Source organism: Leopardus geoffroyi, chromosome D4 (genome assembly GCF_018350155.1).
Source record: "Leopardus geoffroyi isolate Oge1 chromosome D4, O.geoffroyi_Oge1_pat1.0, whole genome shotgun sequence".
Classification (NCBI taxonomy): Eukaryota; Metazoa; Chordata; class Mammalia; order Carnivora; family Felidae; genus Leopardus; species Leopardus geoffroyi.
Genome location: NC_059342.1, coordinates 17,855,979 through 17,870,760, shown reverse-complemented (window position 1 = coordinate 17,870,760; position 14,782 = coordinate 17,855,979). Strand labels below are relative to the sequence as shown.

The window sequence follows — 14,782 nt, the reverse complement described above, 5'->3', positions numbered from 1 at the left end:
CCACCAGTCATGTTCTAAGGTCAAGGTCAAATGCCACCACCTACCTCCAGGTGCAACCTCCAGTGGCAAACCCGCCAACCCATACTTACAGCCTGTGGGACTGGTTTTCCATGGTTTGTTCTGTTTTCTATAAATAGAACTTCTAACTTCAAATACACTCTTAGGAGAAATCCAACCATCCAAAATAGATTCTAATGCAGATTTTAAAAAGGGGAGTGACTTAGTTGAGGAACAGAGGGCTATACTCACCCCATACAGTCACCTGAGTGACACTTGGACAGCCTGAGAGATCCATTCACAGACTCTAGGGTTCCATGAAATACTTTTGGAAAACCAATGATCTCTAGTTCACATCCTTCCTACTGGTTTCACTGTTGTCCTGTATGAGTTAGGTGACGCAGCAATGTTCAATTTCTACAGACTGTAACTATATCATCAGTTTGATTTTTAAGGAATAGCCTGGGGCGCCTGGGTGGCTCAGTCGGTTAAGGATCCGACTTCCGCTCAGGTCATGAGCGCCCAGTTCTGGGTTTGAGCCCCCGTCAGGCTCTGTGCTGACAGCTCAGAACCTGAAGCCTGCTTTAAATTCTGTGTCTCTCTCTCTGCGCCTCCCCCGTTTGTGCGCTCGCTCTCTCTCTCAAAAATAAACATTAAAAAAATTATTAAAAAAAATAACCAAATCAAAATGCTATTCTTCTCGGAGGTATTCAAAAAGTCTTTTCTGAGGGGCGCCTGGGTGGCGCAGTCGGTTAAGCGTCCGACTTCAGCCAGGTCACGATCTCGCGGTCCGTGAGTTCGAGCCCTGCGTCGGGCTCTGGGCTGATGGCTCAGAGCCTGGAGCCTGTTTCCGATTCTGTGTCTCCCTCTCTCTCTGCCCCTCCCCCATTCATGCTCTGTCTTTCTCTGTCCCCAAAAAAATAAATAAACGTTGAAAAAAAAAAAAAGTCTTTTCTGAATGAAACTATATGCCACGTAAGAGGAACTAAATTCTCATAAACTAACTACATTTATTTCCACGAATTAAAAGTGTCTTGTTTATGAACTCTATATTCCAAAAACGGACATCTAGTATTGTGCTCCAAATTAGAGTCTATGTTGTGATACAAAGCGCATGCGTTTGGAAGCCAGACTCACTTTGGTAAGTTATGGGAACCTGCCTCGAATTTTGTTTCCTTCCTCTGGAAAGAGGGGGCAACAATAATGGGATTTAATTACAGCTCCTTTACGGTCACTGGCTGAGTTAGGCAGAGAAGTAGTTTATTAAAAGGATATTGAGAAGCTCAGGATTGTTAGGAACACAGAACCACCAAGATGGTCAGGATGAAGAAAAACACCACCACTGTGCTGAGAAAGAGAGAGGGACAGGGAGGAGAATCCAGGCGAGCGAGGGAGAGTTGACCTGGCCTTTAGGTCACTAGCCTGCAAAACTGCCACTGACTTAGAATCTAGATCCCGTGACCTAGGCCCTAGACTAGAGCAACGGAGGCTGAGTGAGTTAACACCATCTGGCATTTTCGGCTGCCGTCCTAGAAAAAGTCTCTGCTCTCTCGCAAGACAGCAAATTCCTCACACGTAGAGAATTCAGACACTGGGGCACCGAAACAATGACCTGCTACCTCTCTGACATGAGCTTTTACAGATCACGTGAGAATATGTGTAGAAATGCTTTGCGAGCTGTAAAGTTCTAGATAAGTAAGTATTCTGAGTAGGTGGCTCTACCTGTATTTGAGACAGTGAGGTCTGAGATGACGTGGAAGGATTCATGCCAGTCAAGGGAACCAGAAAACCTGCTCTTTTTTTTTTCTCATTCTCTCACGGAAAACATATAGTGACCCCGCTGAACTCGATTAAGACCTGTTGAATTTCTAGCTCAAGGCAAAACCAGTCAAGGGCTTCTGGGGAGACAAAGCTGTTCTCCGCTTCCCCACCCAAATCGTGTACCAAGCTTCTCAAACCTATAGAACTGCTTGTAGGAAGTCAAATAAGCAGCTTGTTTTATAATAATAAATGTAAAACCGTGATGGTGATATAACAGTAACGTCTCAAGTATGAACCACATGTAGTATTTACCCATGTATCTGCAGAGGCAGAGTTTTATAGGGTATTGCTCAAAACATTCTCTCAGTGTATGAAAGGATTATTCAATTTTATTAAACAACTAACTCATCTAGCAAGCAGTTACTTGGACCTCTCTCCCCACCCACATTCTCCTGGTTCACTCCAAATACACGTCTTGGAAATCGAAGTGTTATATTCGTGTAGATTTCGGAAACCCATAAACCTTGGTAGAAAAACAGGTGAATTTAATATATGGGTAGCATCCTTAACAACGTTTACTTTCTTCGCAAAGAAGAAATCTCTCCCCAATTAAAGATAAAACAAACCAAAACAAAACCAGAGAGAAGTCATGAGTATTTTCTTTCAACCGGGATGGATTAAACATGAGTTAGTATTCCCCATAACTAAAATAAGCTTTACAATGGGGATTCTAATCGAAGCCCCTAGAAACACAAGGAGGAAGTTGGAGGACAGTAAATAGAATCAACTGATGTAGAACAGTATGCACGATTCCAAAACATGAAAGAACGAACATCCGCATAATTTGCGGATGGCTTGTTCTCATAGTGCCTTTGGGCTCTAGAGATTTCAACCCACTTAAATGAACACTCCTACAAATACACCGGGGGGGGGGGGGGGGGGGGGGGGGGACTTGTTCCATACTTCCGTGCCGTGGAACATGGTGCCGCCATGAGAATGCCACCAGTGTTACTCCCCATAGAGGGCTGATGATTTGATATAAATTCAACTCCTAGAAGAGGTAAGCCACGGTTGCTGGGGCATCTCTGTAGGGGGAAATACTAGACTCACACCCACAGGGACCTCTACTGCCCCGAGAATGGTAAGCCTCCAAGTGTGGAGGAGAAGGTGAATGCACGTTAGCAGAGCTGCTGCTGGGACTCGCACCTCGCTTGAGGACCCCATTTGCCTCGGTTTGAATCCAGTTTCAAGGAAGCCAAGGCCTCCAATCCTTTGATCCTCTCAACTCAAACCCCAGCTCCTTCTCAGAGGCGCCACCGCCCCCCCCAACCCCCCGCCCCCAGAAATTTGCCACTCCTTTAAAAAGCCTTCAAGGGACGTTGTCATTCCTTGAGGAAGAAAAATAAAGAAGTCTGATGAAAGAGCTTGATGTCCAAGAAAATGAGCAAGGGTTGCAATCACAACCGCTGAACAGCGTACGTTCTAGTCAGATCACCCAGCACCAACTATGGAAACGGGTGCCAAGACTGGGGGCTGTCGCTGGAGGCAGATGTGTGCCTTGTTCTCCGGCGACATCACGCTGGTGCCTATGGGAAGACCCAGGTATTGGACGGTGAAAAACGAAAGGGATCTGTGACAACCTGATACAGGTGGGGCTGCAGGGTGGGGAAGAAAATGAGTCAATATTTGTGATCAGGACAGGCGTGCGAGGGGGTGTGCCTCTGTGAAGAGAACCCCAGAAGGAGGAAAACCAACCAAGAGCAAAAAGGTCATACAAAATCTTTAGCAGTCAGCTCCTCTCAGCCCAGGGTGTCGCCACAAGGTATTTTATCTGCCATCCATGCAAATTCAAATGCATTTACTAGCATATGTAAATTACATGCAGAGGGCATGGGGATATCTAAAAATAGAAAGAGGTAAACTCTCCTAACAAAGGTCAGTCTTTTTTAAAATTCATGAGATGGCAGCTTGTGAGGAGAACGTGCTGCGGAGAAAGTGGGGATTCAGGGGAATTTGCTGGAGAATCTCCAGGAGTCAACTGTTCTTCACAACTCCTTCAAGCTACTGTCGGGGCAAAACATCTCCCCACAATTCCCCAAAGCAGGACACATCCTCAAGACCCCACACCTTCCTAGAGTAGGAGAAGGCTTCTGATGTCCTTCTGCTGAGTCGTTCCCTCCTACAGAGAATCTTGCACGGCCCCCCTTTCCAGAGTGCTCTCAAGGGCTGTCATTTAAGCACAAAAACATTGGGAAAGTGCCTGTTACTTATGTGATTCAAACCTCAAAGAGTCCATATCTCCATACAGAGAAATGTGAAAACGAACTTCCTGCCCTCTGTGAATCAGACTAAAACTTTACCTTATTTCGTAATTACTACCACCTTAATAATATTAGTAACAGCCATACCGTTGGCAATTTTATGTAGTTTCCCCAACCGTTTATTTATACTGTAATCACCTAGTTCTCATTCAATTTTCTTTTAAAGATGTTAATATACACTAGAACTGTTTGGGAACAGAGACCTATGCTCCGGTCTTTCCCATACCAACCACTGATGGGACCATATCCGGAAGCCTTCCTTTGCTTTTTTTTCCTTCCCTCTCTCCCTCTCCCTCCTTCCCTCTTTCCCTCTCTCCCTCTCTCTCTCCCTCCCTCCCTCCTTTTCTTTCTCTCCCTCTCCCTCTCCCCTCCCTCCCTTCTCTTTTTCTTTTTCTCCCTCTCTCCTTCCCTCCCTCCCTTCTCTTTCTTTTTTCTTTCTTTCTCTCCCTCTCCCTTTCTTTCCTTCCATCCTTTTTTATAATGATAAAGCTTTCCTAGTCATGTTTCTGCCCTTGGGTCTCTTCAAGCGATGGTGGTTGAGTCCCTTGCTAGAGCAAACTCTGAATAAATCAGCCCTAGACTCATTTGGGTGGCCTTCATTTATTTCCACAAAACAAATACCAGTGGGAAGTCAGACCTATACAATAAATTTCTGTAATAAACGATCTTAGTTATTTGTTCAAAATCACACGTGCCCAAGGCATTGGCGGCCTTTATGGACCAATCCCCTCCCCGAGGAGAGACAGAGTTCTGAGTACCAGCTCTTGGTACAGCCCAGCCAGCTACTGAGTATTTACTGACCACAGTGGCACAGCATTTGGATCATTCCAGCTTTCCCAAGGTAGTAGAAGTTACTGAAGCATGTGTTCGACACAGGAATTAATTTTTCCTCTACTTGACCACAGATTAATTTGGCTACGCAGGTAAATAGGTGCGGGGGGAATCAATGAGCTCAAATTCTGACTGCCGCTCGGTGACATTCGACATTTTACTCCACCTCTCTAGACTCTCGGAATGTGGGTTGACGTGTAACAGTAAATGAGAAAGCATACAGATGTGTTAACCTTACTAGCAGCTGCTTACGTCATATTCAACTACAGCGAGGAGCAAGCCCAGAGACTTCTAGTTCTTTGGCTAAGTCAGTCAGGGACATTGAGACACCTGTGTGACAAGGGAGGTTCCAACAAAGATGCTTCTCCCAGGCCACAGACACAGTGAACAACAAGGCTGGGGCTGGTATACGGGTCTCATCCAAATCCATCCAATTCTTTTTTTCTCACTACATCACCTTGCCTTCTTTGGTGACCTATTTTATGAGAACTAATCAAACATATTCTGATATAAAAGACCTATCTTCTGCCTCTCCACCTTTGGTTGAAGATCGTAACTGAAATGCACACTTACTGGGGTGCCTGGGTGGCCCAGTCCGTTAAGCAGCCCAGGTCATGATCTTGCAGTTTGCGGGTTTGAGCCCCCGCGTTGGGCTCTGTGCTGACAGCTCGGAGCCTGGAGCCTGCTTTGGATTCTGTGTCTCCCCCTCTCTCTGCCCCTCCTCTACTCACACTCTCTCTCTGTCTCTCAAAAATAAATAAATGTTAAAAATAATTTTAAAAAAAGAAATGCGTACCTCCTACTGATATGAAACACACAGAATAATTTAAGTCCACTGGAACAACAGGTGTCCACTGTCATTCACTGAATTGCCACAACACAAAAATCATGACGTCCCTTTTAGTTAGGAAAGAAAAAAAAAATTCTAACTTTAGTCCCTTAACTTAGAAGGCACTGGATTTGAATACGATGACAACCAATATCGAAATCGTATCTTGTCAACTGTTAAAATGAACAATTAGCCAGTTTGTAGTTTGATTATACTGTCAGCCTGTTCTTTCTTCTAAGTATCTGCACAGGGAGGGAGAAAAGCAAAACAAGGTGTCTTTTTCTCCCCAGTCTGCCTTCTTTTTCAGCATCTGACATGAGTATCCGGTGGCTGAATGCACTCGAAAGGTCTCGAATGCCTTCTCAGCTCCGCAACAATGCACGGCTCACACTGGCCTCTCAAGTCCCTGACCTTCGTGCTCTCAATTTTACGTATTTCAGGATATAAAGAAACAAGAGAAAATAGAAGGATCCAAGGTGGAGGTTAGAGGAGAAGATGAAAAGAGAAAGGTAAATAAATATACCTGTCTGGAAACCTTGCTCAAATGCTTAATCCATTATTTAAAAAGGATACTTATCTTTCCCTTACTGCAATTCCATCTGCTTTAGAGGCCTCAGGAATTTGTGAGTTTGTTTTTTAAATAAGAAATTTAAATTGAAGCAACTATCAATTATTCATGTCAATAGCGCACTGGGTTCGCATAAATTATACCCAAACCTCATTTTAACCTATAGCATCCATCAGACCCTTTATTGAAACTGTTACTGAGAGCCCCGAGAGACTAGGCCCCCAAATCCTGGAGGAGAACACCCTGAAACTGACAAAGAACAGAGGGGTCTGAAGACTGCATTATCATGATTATAATCCCCTGAATCCTGAACACGTTGTTTTATAAAAATTAATATTTATACTTCAAATGACAGGTATATTAGGATTCTAGATCAGGTAACTATTTTTTGTATTTATTCAGTTCTCATTAAAGAATAAGCAGCCATTTACACAACTCCTATGAACCTAGTTGTTTTCTTTCTTGCAAGTGTCTGAACGTTTTTTCATGTACTCTACCAAAGTCACCAGGCTAAAAAACTAACAGGCCTGTGTCAGTCAGGGCCAATCAGGAAACAGCGGATTCTTTTACACTGGGTAACGTGAGAAAATTTATTCAAGGGACTTACGTAAGGATGCAGGCAGGATTTGGGGAAACCGATAGGGAATAGGGTGGCGTTCTAAACTAGCCACGCTGGAAAAACCCTGGAACCGTGGGGGAAGGAGTGGTTATCGATGCCCACAAAGGAGAGCCCTTAGGAGGCAAGACTTAGGTCTTGCCTGACTGGAGTCCAGGCCACCTGACTGGAGTTATGATCTTCTGGTACACAGTTCGTTCCCAATGGTTCAGTAAGGAGGGGGGCAGAGAATAAATACTCCTCCTTCTCCACTCTTCTGTATCCTAGCGATCTCCTGCTTGAGTCTTCCATTGACCAAACCCAATGGGAAGCCGGAGGGCAAGGGGGTCCATTAACACAGTCCTTACAGGTCAGCTTTCTCGGGTACACAGCAGGCAGGAGGGCCAAAAAAAAAAAAAAAAAAAAAAAGGAACCAGCACAAAATTCCTATATATAGCACTTTTTAAATGGTTACTATTTTGCCATATATTTTGCTAATTCACCTATATGAGTGATCAAGGTTGATACTCTTCTAATTACTGTAAGACCAAACAAACATTTTATAACCCAAACGAAACTGGAAATTATCGTCTCAGTACCTGTTCTCTCCCTATTTATTCTCTGCCTTGGTAAATGTGACCCTGTCAACCACAGGAAGGGTTTTATAAAAGAAGTAAATTCACGGGCACTGTGAAGAACTCACAGGAGGGTATCGGGCTCAGATGACAGCGGTGAGAGAAGATGTCACAGGGAAGTCACAGCAGATGAAGGGGAAAGGTGGATCGTGCAGGTGCTGACCGTGGAAGGTTGTATAGGTACAGCACGTTAAGAGAGCTCCACAAGTCTTGCGGGCTGAGAAATACAATGAAGGAGGAGTGGACACACAGGGCAGAGCAGGCTTAACAGTGAGGGAGGAGTAGGGGACAAAGCATCTTGTAGTTTCAACAAAATGTCAAAACATTAAAGGACGTTCTTATTTTGGTTCAGAAATAGTCCCTGGGTAGCAGGATGGGGGTAAGACTGGAGATGGGGAAGCCATTTTGGAGATGTTACAAGGACGCAGGTGAGAGAAGGGACAGACCAACGGAAGGCTAGAGGGGAGGCACGGATGGGTTGGGGGTGTAAGTCTCGGCTGAGCTATTCAAGAGGAGGACTAACATGCTGAGGAAGGCAGGGCTTGTGACCAAGGGCCCGTGAGGGAAGAGAGAGGGATGGCTGGCTTCCGGGCTGAGAAGGGCTTTGTCCTGTTGTATTCTAACTCTGCGTGAGGGCCCAGACCCCGGGCACTTCCCAGAATCTAGAAGATGGTCAAAAATGTTACTTATCTCAATGTATTGTATCGTGAACCCAACACAATAGAAACGGATTTTCTAAAATATTTGTTGTATGTTCTTTCATGCACATAGAATCCGTACCTGCATATGAAAAGTGTCAGACATTTTTCATAATTGTCTGTTCTATATACATTAAGAATATGTACAGGGGCGCCTGGGTGGCGCAGTCGGTTAAGCGTCCGACTTCAGCCAGGTCACGATCTCGCGGTCCGTGAGTTCGAGCCCCGCGTCAGGCTCTGGGCTGATGGCTCAGAGCCTGGAGCCTGTTTCCGATTCTGTGTCTCCCTCTCGCTCTGCCTCTCCCCCGTTCATGCTCTGTCTCTCTCTGTCCCAAAAATAAATAAACGTTGAAAAAAAAAAAATATGTACAACTGTAGCACACACATTTGCAGTCAACGCCAAGTAAATTCATTTGATAACCACTGTTTAAGTAATTCCTACATAGTATATTATATATCATAGTGCCATTTTCCAATAGGATTAGAGGAAAACTGTTGGAAGTATTTGGAGAAACAAACTGGCCTCTGATACTGGCCCTACTTTTCTTTGGTAGGTTTATTTCTGACCTATTTAGCTATATGATAATTTTATCTGAGCTTCTTTGGCTAAATCCGGGGTATAAAGAAATAAGGCTTCTATAAAAATGTCTGTCCGGGTCCTCCACCTATTTTTTAATTGGATTAGTTGGGGGGTTTGTTTTGGTGTTGAGTTGGAGAAGTTCTTTATATGTTTTTGGATACTAACCCCTTATTGGATACGCCATTTGCAAATAGCCTCTCCCATTAAGTAGGCTTTTTGTTTTGTTGATGGTTTACTTTGCTCTGCAAAAGCTTTTTATTTTGGTAGAGGCAGCCCCAATAGCTTAATTTTGTTTTTGTTTCCCTTGCCTTAGGAGACATATCTAGAATAATGCTGCTACGGCCAATGTCAAAGAAATTATGGTCTATTTTTGTCTAGGAATTTTATGGTTTCAAGTCTCACATTTAGGTCCATTTTGAGTTTATCTTTGTGCATGGTGTAAGAGAGTGGCCCAGTTCCATTCTTTTGCATGTAGTAGCTGGTCCAGTTTTCCCAGCACCATTTGTTGAAGAGAATGTCTTTTTCCCACTGTCTATTCTTGCTTCCTTTGTCATAGGTTAATTGACCATAAAAGTGTGGGTTTATTTCTGGGGTCCCTATTCTCTCCCATTGATCTATGTGTCTATTTTTGTTCCGATACTATAGTATTTTGATGACTACAGTTTTGGAGGATATCATGAAATCTGGGATTGTGATACGTTCAGCTTTTTTTTTTTTTTCTTCAAGATTGCTTTGGCTATTTGGGTTTTTTTGTGGCTCCATAAAAATTTTAGGATTATTTGTTGTAGTTCCGTGGAAAATGTTGGTATTTTGATAGGGATTGCATTAAATCTGTAGATTTCTTTGAGAAGACACACATATGGCCAAAAGACACATGAAATGAGGCTCACCATCACTCACCATTGGGGAAATACAAATTAACACCACAATCAAATATCACTTTATTATAGGGTCAGAATGGCTACAATCAAAAAGACAAGAAATAACAAGTGTTGATGAGGATGTGGAGAAACAGGAACCCTTGTGCATTAGTGATGGAAATACAAACTGGTATAGCCACTGCGGAATATAGTACAGAGGTTCCTCCAAAAGTTAAAAACAGAATTACCCTATGATCCAATAATTGCACTACTGGGTATCTACCCAAAGACAATGAAGACGCTAATTCAAAAAGATACATGCTTCTCTACGTTTCTTGAAGTGTTATTTACAATAACTAAGATATGGAAGTGACTTACACGTCCACTGACAGATGAGTGGACAAAGAGGACATGACGCATGCACACACACACACACACACACACACACACACACACACAGTGGAATATTATTCAGCCATAAAAAAAGAATGAAATCTTACTACTTGCCACAACGTGGATGAACTGAGAGAGTATTAAGCTAAGGGAAATACGCCTGACAGACCAAGACAAATACCACAGGATTTCACTCGTGTGGAATTTAAGAAACAAAAGAGCAAAGGGGAAAAAAAAAGACACAAACAAAACAACCAGACTCTTAAATACAGAGTGCAAACTGGTGATTACCAAAGGGGAGGGAATGGGTGGGGAATGGGTGAAATGGATACGGGGAATGAAGAGGACACTTCTATTGATGAGCGCTGAGAAATGTATAGAATTGCTACACCGTTATATGGCACACCGAAACTAATATGACACTGCGTGTTAATTATACTTGAATAAAAAAATTAAAATAAATAAATAAGGCTTCTACCTGTCGAGGTTGTAGATCTAAAGAGAAGGCCAAGTATCTAAAGAGGTTTTTTTTTTTTTTTTCTCCCCCTCTAGAATTGAGTGAAAGTATTTTCTGCATAGGTAGAAAACGCTGACTCATTGGCTTTGCTCTGGAGTACTATTTGCTGACCACAGTCCTCATCTGTGGGCATGAGAAAGAGAAGGCCACACACAACTTTGGTTTCTACAACATGGTGGCATTCTTAAAAACCGGAAGCGATATGTGAAAAGGAGACTGAAGAACCAGAAAAACTGTGCTTCATCCACCCTTAAATCTTCCTGACAATCGAGGTAAGAAAGGAAGATGAGAAATTCATTCCTTTTGACAAATGAGTCTTCAACCTACGGAGTGGTTCATTTTGTTTTTTTTTTTTTAATTTTTTTTTTTTTTCAACGTTTATTTTATTTTTGGGACAGAGAGAGACAGAGCATGAACGGGGGAGGGACAGAGAGAGAGGGAGACACAGAATCGGAAACAGGCTCCAGGCTCCGAGCCGCCAGCCCAGAGCCCGACGCGGGGCTCGAACTCCCGGACCGCGAGATCGTGACCTGGCTGAAGTCGGACGCTTAACCGACTGCGCCACCCAGGCGCCCCAGGAGTGGTTCATTTTGAAAAGGAATTCGATTCTGGGCCCACGTATCACACATTCAAGATAAAATGTGTGCTCTCACCTCCCACTAAATACGTTGCTGTGACTTTTAAATGGAGAGAACATTTAACAAGAGGCAAACCAGGGAAGGGGAGATCTAACTCAGACATCAATAATTCATTTAGCAGAAATAGGAGTAGCAGTAGGAAATGCCAGGAGACTCTTTCATTCACAGGGAGGCATTTCTATTTTAAGCCTAGAACAACGCAGTCACCTGTATTCAGCAAGCCAATACAAATGGAGGCAAACCTGAACGGGAGGACACATTTTGTGGTCTCCTCGAGTACGGCTACTTCTATAGCACCTGTTACGGGGGATGTGAAAAAGCGACAAAAAAGGAATCTTTACAACTTTTGTACTTCAGAGGTGATTTCCGTCACCCCAAAGCGTCAGCACTAGACATGTAACTGTGTCAGTCTAACAGAGATGACTGGCATGGAGTTTTGAGGGTGCAATCTCTTGGAGTCCTAAAACCCATCAGGCATTAGAGCTTTGTAAGTCCTCTGCTAATTAAACCCGTTGGTGAGCTGCCCAAATTATTTCATCCTCATATCCCCCAAGCATTTAGCCCAGAGCCATTCACCAAGTAGGGTCTCGGTGAATACCTGATGGATGAATGAACAAATGCGGCTAAGTATGAAATAATTCCAGATACATACGGGTCAGACCATATAAAGAGGAGATATTTGCATATCGTGGCCCTCAACTATTGCTTTCTGATGACTATTAGAAATTCCTCTCCTTCACTATCGTACAGCAAATTCAAAGATTCATGCTCTGCTGAAGGAGATGGGGAAACGGAACTGAAGAAAAGTAGATTTACTGTAGACCGAAGGAGCCACAGCCCTCAGCACCTAAAGCAACAGAGAAACCTACCGAAACTTCTAACCCTGGAAATAAACGAAGACCTCCAAGTATTAGATTAAATTAGAAATGTTCATATGCACATATCTGTTGAGCTGATTGTAACTTTTAATTGATTATTTTTTTAATGTTTATTTACTTTTGAGAGAGCGAGAGAGAGACAGAGTGGGAGTAGGGGAGGGGCAGAGAGAGAAGGAGACACAGACTCAGAAGCAGGCTCCAGGCTCCGAGCCGTCAGCACAGAGCCCGACGCGAGGCTCGAACTCACAGACACAAGATCATGACCTGAGCCGAAGTCGGACGCTTAACCGACTGAGCCCCCCAGGCGCCCCTTTAATTGATTACTTATCAAGAACCAGATATAGGAAGAGAGCACACAATTATAATAACAGCTATAATTATCTAGCACCTAATATGTAGTCAGTTTTATTATGCTTGGTGTTTTACATGTTTTACTATTCGTTAGAAGCATTATTATGATTTTAGAGATTAAAAAAAAAAAGCACTAAAGCTCAGAGTAGTTAGGGCTAAAGATTATGAAGCTAATTCAGGAGAACCAAGGGTAACTGTCAACTCTTCTAAACTATAAACCCGCTGCTAATTTCCTGATGCCAAGTGACTTCCATTCAAACAGAATTATCCAGCTACAGATCCACGCTTAAAGACAGATCCATCAATCACATCTATAATTACGGTCTAATGAGCAGAGAGGATATCTTAACCCCAAATGCCTGACGACACGCTTGTGTTTGGCCAAAAAGAAAATCAGGCGGCTGAGAGAAGGGAGGGGGACATCTGAGGCCCCAGGTCACTCTCAGAACACAAAGGGAGGGGACGCTGGGGTGGTGTCCCTCTGTAAGTGCCCTGTTTCACTGTCAAGACCACAGATGTAAGCACACATCTAGAACAATGCCCGTGTGCGCCAATAGCTAAACCCACGCTGCACTCAACGAACCACGGACGGTACTTCGAATGGGTCAAAACAGGACACGCTAAAATCTGCCAGAGTGGGCAGGACCCTGGCCATGCTTCTCGAAAAAAACAGGTCTTGGGGCGAGCCAAGTTTGAAAGGAAGTCTCGCAAAAGATACGGTTTTCACAAGGCAGCCCGTGAAAAGCCCTCAAAGCCAATACTCAAAGAACCGTCTGTGTTAACGACAGACTCGGTGGTCGGCGACGTTGGCCGCATGTCAGACACACCCTCCGAGAACAGTCACCGTCACCACGAGGGTTTCAGTGCAGAAAATCGCCACGTGTAGATTCAGATAAGACCATCGAGGGAACAAAACATTTTTGGCTTCTACCTATCGCCCCTCTTGTCCCTCGACATCCTGCACAAATACACTCCGGGTGTGAACACGATCTAGTCTTGCCTGTGTATTTCCTGTTTCTCTTTGCTCTGTACACATGTTGATGGGATAAATTAAGCCAACGGATATAGTATAGTAGGATTCCCCTACGTGCTTGCCTTGAAAACCCAAATTTCTTCCAATAATGCCACTAACATAGTAGACAACAATTTTTTTTTTTAATTTTTTTTTCAACGTTTATTTATTTTTGGGACAGAGAGAGACAGAGCATGAACGGGGGAGGGGCAGAGAGAGAGGGAGACACAGAATCGGAAACAGGCTCCAGGCTCTGAGCCATCAGCCCAGAGCCCGACGCGGGGCTCGAACTCACGGACCGCGAGATCGTGACCTGGCTGAAGTCGGACGCTTAACCGACTGCGCCACCCAGGCGCCCCTATAGTAGACAACAATTTAAGGATACTGTGAAATTTGCATGTGTCAACGCACAATTTTGTCCCAGAAACTCCAGGTGAACGGAGCAAACGCACCTAGCTCTGTGGGACTACACGAACCCTGCAGGGATGCACACCCCAGGATCACCATCGTCCACGCTTGTCCACACCTGCGGCTGCTAGTCCCTCTTGGATTTCAAGCACCTCACCTTCCGCTTCACGGTACCTGGCAAGTTGTCATATTTCCGAAGACCATCCTGTGGCGCGGGGGGGGGGGGGGGGGGGGCGGGGGTGAGGGGTGTCGTCTGTTCTGTTTACTTTTCCCCGCACCTCCCAACTGACTAATTTTCCTCTCTCTTCTTTGTTCTTTTTCAGAATTTTAGTCTTTACCTCCGTTGTTTTCTCTTGCACACAGAGCGGCAGGCACCTGAGCAGGAGTCGACGGCGTGCATTGTCTCAAATTAGAACCCTTGGTGTGAAACTCACTATAACTTTAAGCAATGTGATCTGGACAGGAATGACTAGGACTGAAAGAAAACTATCCAGTGTAATTTAGGTCCCTTTCTTCTTTTGTTTAGAAGGTTCTGCAAATTCTATCCAAATCGTGATATATATTACTGCTTTCGCCACTGAACCCGAACTGTGCCATTTACTGAGTTATTAGCAAACAGCATATTTTCCACAGTAACATTTTGAGGCTTCTTTGTAGGTGGTGAAAAGAGAAAAAGAAAAAGAAAAAAATAGAAAACCCCATGTACAGTCACAATTATCTAGGTCAGATGGTTTTATCTAAACTTATTGACTGACTTAATCAAATAATACTGAGAAATTTTTCCCTAAAGAAAGACAAGGGCTGGAAATAGCACATAGTAAATGGGCAAAACACTTCTCTTTGCTACTTTTGAGATCCTAAACTAAATCATGTAAGTAAAAATTGAAATGTTTAGTATTTAAATCACAGC

The 14,782-nt window shown here is 43.8% G+C and overlaps 1 protein-coding gene across 3 annotated transcripts in view; it reads right to left on the bottom strand.

The window, feature by feature from the left end:
* PCSK5 (proprotein convertase subtilisin/kexin type 5) overlaps positions 1-14,782 on the bottom strand; it is a 460,872-nt gene that overhangs the window by 310,658 nt on the left and 135,432 nt on the right. The gene's annotated exons all lie outside the window — the stretch shown is intronic.